This window comes from Pantherophis guttatus, chromosome 9 (genome assembly GCF_059756535.1).
Source record: "Pantherophis guttatus breed Tessera chromosome 9, ASM5975653v1, whole genome shotgun sequence".
NCBI lineage: Eukaryota > Metazoa > Chordata > Lepidosauria > Squamata > Colubridae > Pantherophis > Pantherophis guttatus.
This window is the reverse complement of record NC_142071.1, coordinates 22,980,991-22,989,609: the sequence shown is the minus strand read 5'-3', so window position 1 is coordinate 22,989,609 and position 8,619 is coordinate 22,980,991. Positions and strand designations below refer to the sequence as shown.

The following is an 8,619-nucleotide window of genomic DNA, read 5'->3' as shown; positions in this document are numbered from 1 at the left end:
CTGCATTGGCTTCCAGTGGTCTTCCGGATGCGCTTCAAGGTGTTGGTCACCACCTTTAAAGCGCTCCATGGCATGGGACCTGGGTATTTGCGGGACCGCCTTCTGCCGTCGATAGCCTCCCACCGACCAGTACGCTCCCACAGAGAGGGACTCCTCAGGGTGCCGTCAGCCAGGCAATGTCGGCTGGCGACCCCCAGGGGGAGGGCCTTCTCTGTGGCAGCTCCCGCCCTCTGGAATGATTGAAGGATATCGGATCTCCGGGTCTTTTGCCGTGCCCTGAAAACTTTTCTTTTCCATCAAGCAGGGCTGGCGTGAACCCCGCCCCCTTTTTTAGTTTTTTAATTGTTTAGCTTTTAATCTGTCAATGGGTTTTAATTCAAATTGTTTTAAATTTGGGCCAAAGTATATAATTCTTTTAATAATGTTAAATTTTGTATTGTTATGTGTTTTAGTTCTGGCTGTGCACCGCCCTGAGTCCACTAGGAGAAGGGCGGTATACAAATTGAATAAAATAAATAAATAAATGAAATGAAAGGGGTTTATTGGGACAAGGACTTGGCTTCGTGTTGCTGGGGAAGAAGCCTAGGTCAGAACAGGTAGTCCAATACGTCTGCGGGGATCTACATTGGAGAAGGCCAGTGCTTTCTGTCCACTTACAGGATGTTAAGTCTCTTCGTGAGCAGTTGCCTTTAACATGGAAAAAAAAAGAAAAAAAGAATAGAGTTTTTTTTAAAAAATAAATAAATAAAATAGACAAAATAAAATGATCGCAGCATGCAGGGTACACTTGTGTGGGCAGAATGAAGCAGCTGGAAGTATAGGCAGGATCGTTTTCCATTTGCTCCCTCAAAAGGTTGTGAGGGTTCTTTGCTTTCCGAGAATCAGACATACCGCAGCAGCCCAGACAATCCCCGCACGAAATATTTTATTGCAGCACTCGCGTTTCCTAACAATAGGCTTTTGCCCTGGGTTAACTCCATCCTCCTAGAGCTTTGCAAGTTGATCTAGCCACATAAATAAGCCTTTGATGGTTTTTCTCCTTTATAAGAAATAACCACCGTAAAGTTTGCAAAGTGGCAGGCAACCTTTTCTCTCCCTCGCAAAGTTCTTGTATTTGTTGGGGTTAGGGGCTACCTCAGCATGCTTTCTCTCGTCTCGTTGCTGCTGAGCTCCAGGTCACGCAAGTCCAAAAAAAAATATCTAGGAATAAGCGAAATGGAGTCTTTTTTTTTTTCCCCTTCTTCTTTTGTCGAGAAATCTGCAGAGGCATGTCCACAGAATCACCAGGAGCCATGCTCAGTTGGAAGGTGATTTTTATCTGTCAGTTCTATCAAAACGGAGTGGCATTTATTTCTGAATAAGCATGCATAGCACTGTGCTTTTACTATTCACATACGATGCGCTGGTATTAAACAGTACTGAGCATTTTTTTTTTCCCCCTTGCTGGAAGATTTAAATTCTTATTCTTTGCATCCTGCAAAGGAGACTGATTGCTGAAGAAGGGCAAGGCTGGACTTTCCTAATAAAAAAATGTAGTCAGTGATCAGATCAACAGGAAACTTGAATTACATGCATTAGTAAGGAAAGAAGGTGATTATTCAGCATTATTCATTATTCATTCTTAAATTCTGCATGTGATGTTTTTATTCTTGGCTGTTCACCGCCCTGAGTCCAGTAGGAGAAGGGCGGTATAAAAATCTAATAAAATAAATAAATAAATAAATAAATAAATAAATAAATAAATAAATAAACAAATAAACAAACTAACTAACTAACTAACTAACTAACTAACTAACTAACTAACTGTATAAATCGGCAACACTTAATGCTAGTTAGAACACCATACGTGGCCTCAGTTCTTACCCATGACCGAAGTTAAACCACGAGTGTGTTGTTCTGTGGCAGAATAGCTTTGATTCCTTCCATAGCACAGTGGACTAATACACTGTTATTAACATCTGTTGCTTGCAATTACTGCAAGTTCAAATCCCACCAGGATCAAGGTTGACTCAGCCTTCCATCCTTTCAAAGGTAGGTAAATTGAGGACCCAGATTGTGGGGGCAATAAGCTGACTTTGTATAAATAAACAAAAGTATGAAGGCCGCCCTGCGTCTCTGGAGAAGGGCGGCATATAAATTAAAGCAAAAAAAAAAAAAAAAAGTCCCTCCCACACCAATCTGCCATTGGTTACAATGAGGGTAACAGTTCAGTGGTGAAATCCAATTTTTTTTTACTACCGGTTCTGTGGGCGTGGCTTGGTGGGCGTGGTGTGGCTTGGTGGGCATGGCAGGGGAAGGATACTGCAAAATCCCCATTCCCTCCCCACTCCTGGGGGAAGGATATTGCAAAATCTCCATTCCCACCCAACCCTGGGGCCAGCCAGTGGTGATATTTGCCGGTTCTCCGAACTGCTCAAAATTTCCTCTATACGTTCTCCAGAACCTGTCAGAACCTGCTGGATTTCACCCCTGCTACAATTGCAAACAGTACCAAAACTTATCATGATCAATGGATGGTGAACATTAGGAGAAAGCAAAGAAAAAGGTGGAGATTGAGGCAAAGAAGGAGAAGAAGGGGGAAAGGGAGGAGGAGGAGGAGGAGGAGGAGGAGGAGGAGGAGGAGGAGGAGGAGGAGAAGGGGGAGGGGGAAGGGGAGGGGGAGGGGGAGGGGGAGGAGATTTCTTAACATTATACCTTTGCAGGGGTGGGCTTCAAAAATTTTAGCAAGGGGTTTTCTGCCTGGTTGCTCGGTGGGCGTGGGCGTGGTGGGCGTGGCCTAGGACCTGTATACTGCACGAGTCAAAAAGAGGGCTGTGAAAATATCTACAGACCCCTCACATCCTGGACATAAATTGTTTCAACTCCTACCCTCAAAACGACGCTATAGGGCACTGCACACCAGAACAACTAGACACAAGGACAATTTTTTTTCCCGAATGCCATCACTCTGCTAAACAAATAATTCCCCCAACACTGTCAAATAATTTACTAAGACTGTACTACTATTATTCTTCTCTTCCTTACTGGTATGTAACTCTTCCAGGGGTGAAATTCAAAATTTTTCCCTACTGGTTCTGTGGGCAGGGCTTGGTGGGCATGGCAGGGGAAGAATAATGCAAAATCTCCATTCCCACCCCACTCTGCGGCCAGCCAGAGGTGATATTTGCCGGTTCTCCAAACTACTCAAAATTTCTGCTACTGATTCTCCAGAACCTCTCAGTACCTGCTGAATTTCACCCCTGATCTCTTCCCACTTATTACTATAACCATGTGCTTGTATCTTTAAATTTATATTGTTTTTACTTGTTTCCTAGTATGATTTGATACCTTATTAATAACCTTGACTATCACTAAGTGTTGTATCTTTTTATTCTTGATGAACATATTTTATTCTCCTTATGTACACTGAGAGCATATACACCAAAGACAGATTCCTTGTGTGTCCAATCACACTTGACCAATAAAAAATTCTATTCTATTCTATTCTATTCTATTCTACTCTACTCTACTCTACTCTACTCTACTCTACTCTACTCTACTCTACTCTACTCTACTCTACTCTACTCTACTCCTATTCTATTCTATTCTATTCTATTCTATTCTATTCTATTCTATTCTATTCTATTCTATTCTATTCTATTCTACTCTATTCTACTCTATTCTATTCTATTCTATTCTATTCTACTCTATTCTACTCTATTCTATTCTATTCTATTCAGTGGTGGGTTGCCCCTGGTTCAGACCAGTTCTCAAGAACTGGTAGTAAAACTGGCGGGAGGCTCCGCCCACTCTGCCCGGACATCATCATAGGGGATCTGCACATGCACATAAGCTTCTGCGCATGCGCAGATCAGCGCACGGGCGCGCTGCGAGCCAGTAGTAAAGGTAAGTAGAACCCACCCCTGATTCTATTCAATGGTTTTCCTACACTATAAGCTCTGCTTGACTAGCCAGAAGCAAATCACGTTCCATTTAATTGAACTTCCAGAGAGACTGTAGTTCCTATATATTTACCAATTACACAAACTTTCCAAAAGGAGATGCATAATATTAATGTATATCAGGATCCCAGGAAATTAAACTGCGATGGTAGACACTTTACAGTACCTAGAGGAAATATGTTTGAAAGAGGCATCTGCAGTCTTTGCTTGGACCTGAGGAAGGACATATGTTTGCAGAGACGACTCAATATGATTCCTCTAGATTTACGCCAGAAGGGAAAACAAAGAAAGTGTCGAAATTGTTGGCAGTTTATCTGTTGGCTTTGACCATTCTTATCGCCCTTAACAACTCTGGTTTTGGATTGCCGCTTTTGTACAAAAATTTCCAAGGCCCTTTCCTCCTGTAAAATATATGCTCACTACAGATGGCTTCAGCCATAAAACACCGTGTTATGTCAAGTCACTGGAGTTACCCACACAGTGCTTCACTTTGTACTTTTTGTCCTGGCTGTTGCCGTTTATTTATACAATGAAATTCCCAGTGACTTTGTGAAATATTGATATGGGAGGGAAGAGAGCAAAGAGGCAGCAACTGCTTCAGGTGCTTGCACGGACTATGCCATTGCAAATCGCTGATCTAAAAAATTGATAATGGCCCAGTGGAAAGGCAGCGCCGGAGAGAAAAGGATGGAGATTATTTGAACATTTAAACACAAAGACGCACACAGACACACAGACAGTCACACAACCCGTGAGGTCTATCTCTCTCTTGTGCATTCAACTTCTCTTGATTGAAGCTACCAAGAGCCAGTTTGGTCTAAAGCAGGGGTCAGCAACCTGCGCCTCTGGAGCCGCATGTGGCTCTTTCACCCCTCTGCTGCGGCTTCCTGTCACTCAAAATATGCGTCACAACCGCCAATGTGCGATACCCACCGGCACGCGATTATTGCACTTTTCAACCCCCGGTAGGCCAACCATGGATAAATCCAAGAAAAGTTTCAGAAGAAAACAGAACATTTAATTCAACTACATATGCTAGTTTTGTGGCCGCTCAAGAAATAGTCAGGCACAAGAAGGGTTTTGTGGCTCCCGGTGTTTTCTTTTCTGCGGGAAAAGGGTCCAAATGGCTCTTTGAGTGTTTAAGGTTGCAGACCTGGTCTGAAGGTTAATGCACCAAGCTAGAAACCAGGAGTTTGTGAGTTCTAGTGACAGCTTGTGCTGGAAAAGACTCCTGAGAGTCCCTTGGACTGCAAGGCGATCCAATCAGTCAGTCCTAGAGGAGATCAACCCTGACTGCTCTTTAGAAAGTCAGATCCTGAAGATGAAACTCAACTACTTTGGCCACCTAATGAGAAGGAAGGGCTCCCTGGAGAAGAGCCTAATGCTGGGAACGATTGAGGGCAAAAGAAGAACGGGACGATAGAGAACGAAGTTGCTGGATAGAATCACTGAAGCAATCGGAGTGAGCTTAAATGGACTCCAGAGGATGGTAGAGCACAGGAAGGCCTGGAGGAATGTTGTCCATGGGGTCGCGATGGGTCGGACATGACTTTGCAACTGAAAACAACAACAAGTGACACCTTAGTCATGAAAGCCAATTGAGTGATTTTGGGCCAATCACCAGGAGACTGTGACTTCTAGTCTCGTTTTAGGCATAAAAACCAGCAGGATAACTTTGGGTGGTGAGTTCTAGTTCCACCTCAGGAATGAAAGGCAGCTGGGTGACTTTGAACTAATCTCTCTCTCTTTCAGCCTAAACCACCTCACAAGGTTGCTGTTGTAGGGAAAATAGCAGGAGGTAAGAGTATGAGTATGATCGCTGCCTTGAACTATTTATACAAATAATTAAAGATGGGGTAGAAAGGAGAGAGAGGAAGGAAGGAAGGAAGGAAGGAAGGAAGGAAGGAAGGAAGGAAGGAAGGAAGATAGATAGATCACAAGTCAAGTTGGTGTGAAATAAGGACTTTGATTCTATTCACTCTGAATTCTCTTTTGTTATTATACAGTTGTAATTTTATTCCAGAGTTGTCTATTTTTGCCATCCAGGATTCCCTCAATTATTCACCTTCAGCTTTGTCTTTGAGTTAGATTTAGTGGTATCTCTAGTTAAATCAGAGCTATTCACACCCCCTTTTCTCCTTCAGATAAATATTTCCAAAATTACTAAAGATCTTTGGGAAGTTCTTACCTAAACTTTTTTTTTTCTCTCTCTCTCTCTAATGGAAAGACATATTCCATACGACATCAGTCAGCATCCGTGTTAAAAGTGGAGAAATCCAGTTAATTATCTAACATTTTACACGGAAACTTTTTAGATTCAAAAACTTGACTCTTTACATTACATGTGCTTGCTCCTGTGTTATTTCTCTAACAAGTAGAAAGAGTCAAGGAAAGGACTGGTTATTTATCCCAAATCCCCCTTTCCCCACTAACTTACTTGCGTGTGCTTTGCTTCCTGACATTTTTTTAAAGCCAAAATATACACAAAAGCAAACCAGGAATCCTGTTACACTGAAGCTAATGTGATCCTATTTGTTGAGAAGCTAAAAAGCACAGAATAATTCCCTTAAGCAGCATAATTAAGCTGGAGGAGAGTTAATTCTCATCTTTCCACTAATAATATTAGTGTCAAAACTAAATAACATTCTCATTATGTCATACAGTAGGTTGAAACCAAAAATTTGGATCCCATGAACCAACATTTTCTTTTAACTGAATCTTTGGAATTTATCAGTGCGCGGTCTCTCTCTCTTTCCCTCTCTCTCTCTCCCCCTTTCCTTCCTTCCTTCCTTCCTTCCTTCCTTCCTTCCTTCTTCTTTCCATCCTTCCTTCCTCTTTCCATCCTTCCTTCCTTCCTTCCTTCCTTCCTCTTTCCATCCTTCCTTCCTCTTTCCATCCTTCCTTCCTTCCTCCCTCTCTTCCTTCCTTCTTCTTCCTTGTTTTCCTTCTTTCCTTCTCATTGTTTTCCTTCCTTCCTTCCTTCCTTCCTTCCTTCCTTCCTCCCTCCCTCCCTCCCTCCCTCCCTCCCTTCCTCCCTCCCTTCCAAGATTAAAAGAGAGAGAAAGACAAACAATCTACCTTTTAAAATAAACTTAAAATTCGGGACAAAACTGCAATTTTATCAGTTTGGATAACTTAGAACTGTGTTGCTTGCGGTCAGACCTCGGTATTGCATACAAAATTATACGTAGTAATGTTTTACCTGTAAATGATTTTTGCTGTTTTAATCGCAATAATACGTGCCCGAACAACTGCTTTAAACTCAATGTAAATCGTTCTAAACTTGACTGTAAAAAATATGATTTCTGTAATAGAGCTGTCAAAGTCTGGAACTCCCTACCTAATTCAGTTGTCTCAAATTTTCACAGTTTCCGTCACAAATTGACTTCTGTGGACCTTACTTCATACTTAAGAGGTAAGTAGAGGGGGCGTGCATAAGCGCATTAATGTGCCTAACGTCCCTGTCATTGTAGTTTTATTCTCTTATTCTTGTTCTCGTTTTTGTTTGACAAATTCCAATACATACATACATACATACATACATACATACATACATACATACTGTCAGCACCTCAGCGCTGGCATAGAGAGAGAGAGATAAGCTCTGAACTTTTGCCTGCTAAATTCCTTTGAAGCTGGGTTGTCATGGAAATGAGGAGGGGGGAGACATTCCTGGGAAATGACGAGACAAGAAGTCTGGAGAATGACTTGGAAGATAGCCAATGAGAAGCAGAGATTTGGGGATCGGAAAGGGAGGGATTGGGGGGCAAAAGGTCAGTCTTGTCCGCATCGAGTCATGATCCGGTTGCTGTGCTCAATTAAAGAAAAGATTTCCTTAAAGATTGGCAGTTTGGAAATTCATTTATTTTGAGATAGCATTGAAGTCTGACACATACATACTGCAGTTTTGAATTGCATACTGCAGTTTTGAATTGAATCTTAAATGAGTGTTAAGGATATAGTTGCAAGATAACCAGGAATGGTTATAAAGCAGAGCGTAGAGTTTTGCACACGGAAACGGTGCTGAGAGTAGTTGTGAATAAACTGCATACAAACTGGTTTTTAAAGTAGTTTACTTATAGAGCAAAGCAAATTCATAGTCTTTTACCAATCCAAGTCTTAGCCATGCATAATCAATCCAGAGATATAAAACTTCTTACCGGTTCGTAGAACAATACATGAATCATTCAGGAACAATAAAAACAGTTCATAAAAGCAGTAATAAATAAACCATGATCAAATTGACCATGTAAAGAGATCAAAGGAGCAGCAGGTAACAATATGGTGTAATGTCCACACTGACCACAATCAGTGGTCTCCTTGAATACAGTTGCTACAGAGCTCATCCAATCAGGATGCAGAATGACTCAATAATACTCTTAAAGTGATATTATACATATTCATACAATAAACATACAATGTTGGCTTATATATTACCTGGCCAACTAGTTAGACAATGGCCATTTCCTAACAATGAGGTTTAAAGCTCTTACTTATAAGACCCATTAAAATGACCCTTCAAAAGGGAAGGGAAATTCTGCAGCTTCCTATGTGGAAATCATATAATCTAATTCTTCTCTGTAGGATAGAAGAGTTCTAACATTCAAATTCAAGTTAGAACAATTAGCCAGTGGAACTGCTTGCCTCCAGAAGTTATGGGTGCTCCAACACTGGAGGT

At 41.6% G+C, this 8,619-nt stretch overlaps 1 long non-coding RNA gene across 1 annotated transcript; it reads right to left on the bottom strand.

Moving 5' to 3' along the window:
* Positions 1-520: 520 nt before the first annotated feature.
* LOC117668254 (uncharacterized) lies at positions 521-8,255 on the bottom strand. Its single transcript, XR_004592230.3, has 2 exons — positions 8,102-8,255; positions 521-687 (listed from the first exon to the last, which is right to left on the bottom strand). It is a non-coding gene; the product is annotated as an uncharacterized LOC117668254 (long non-coding RNA).
* Positions 8,256-8,619: the final 364 nt, after the last annotated feature.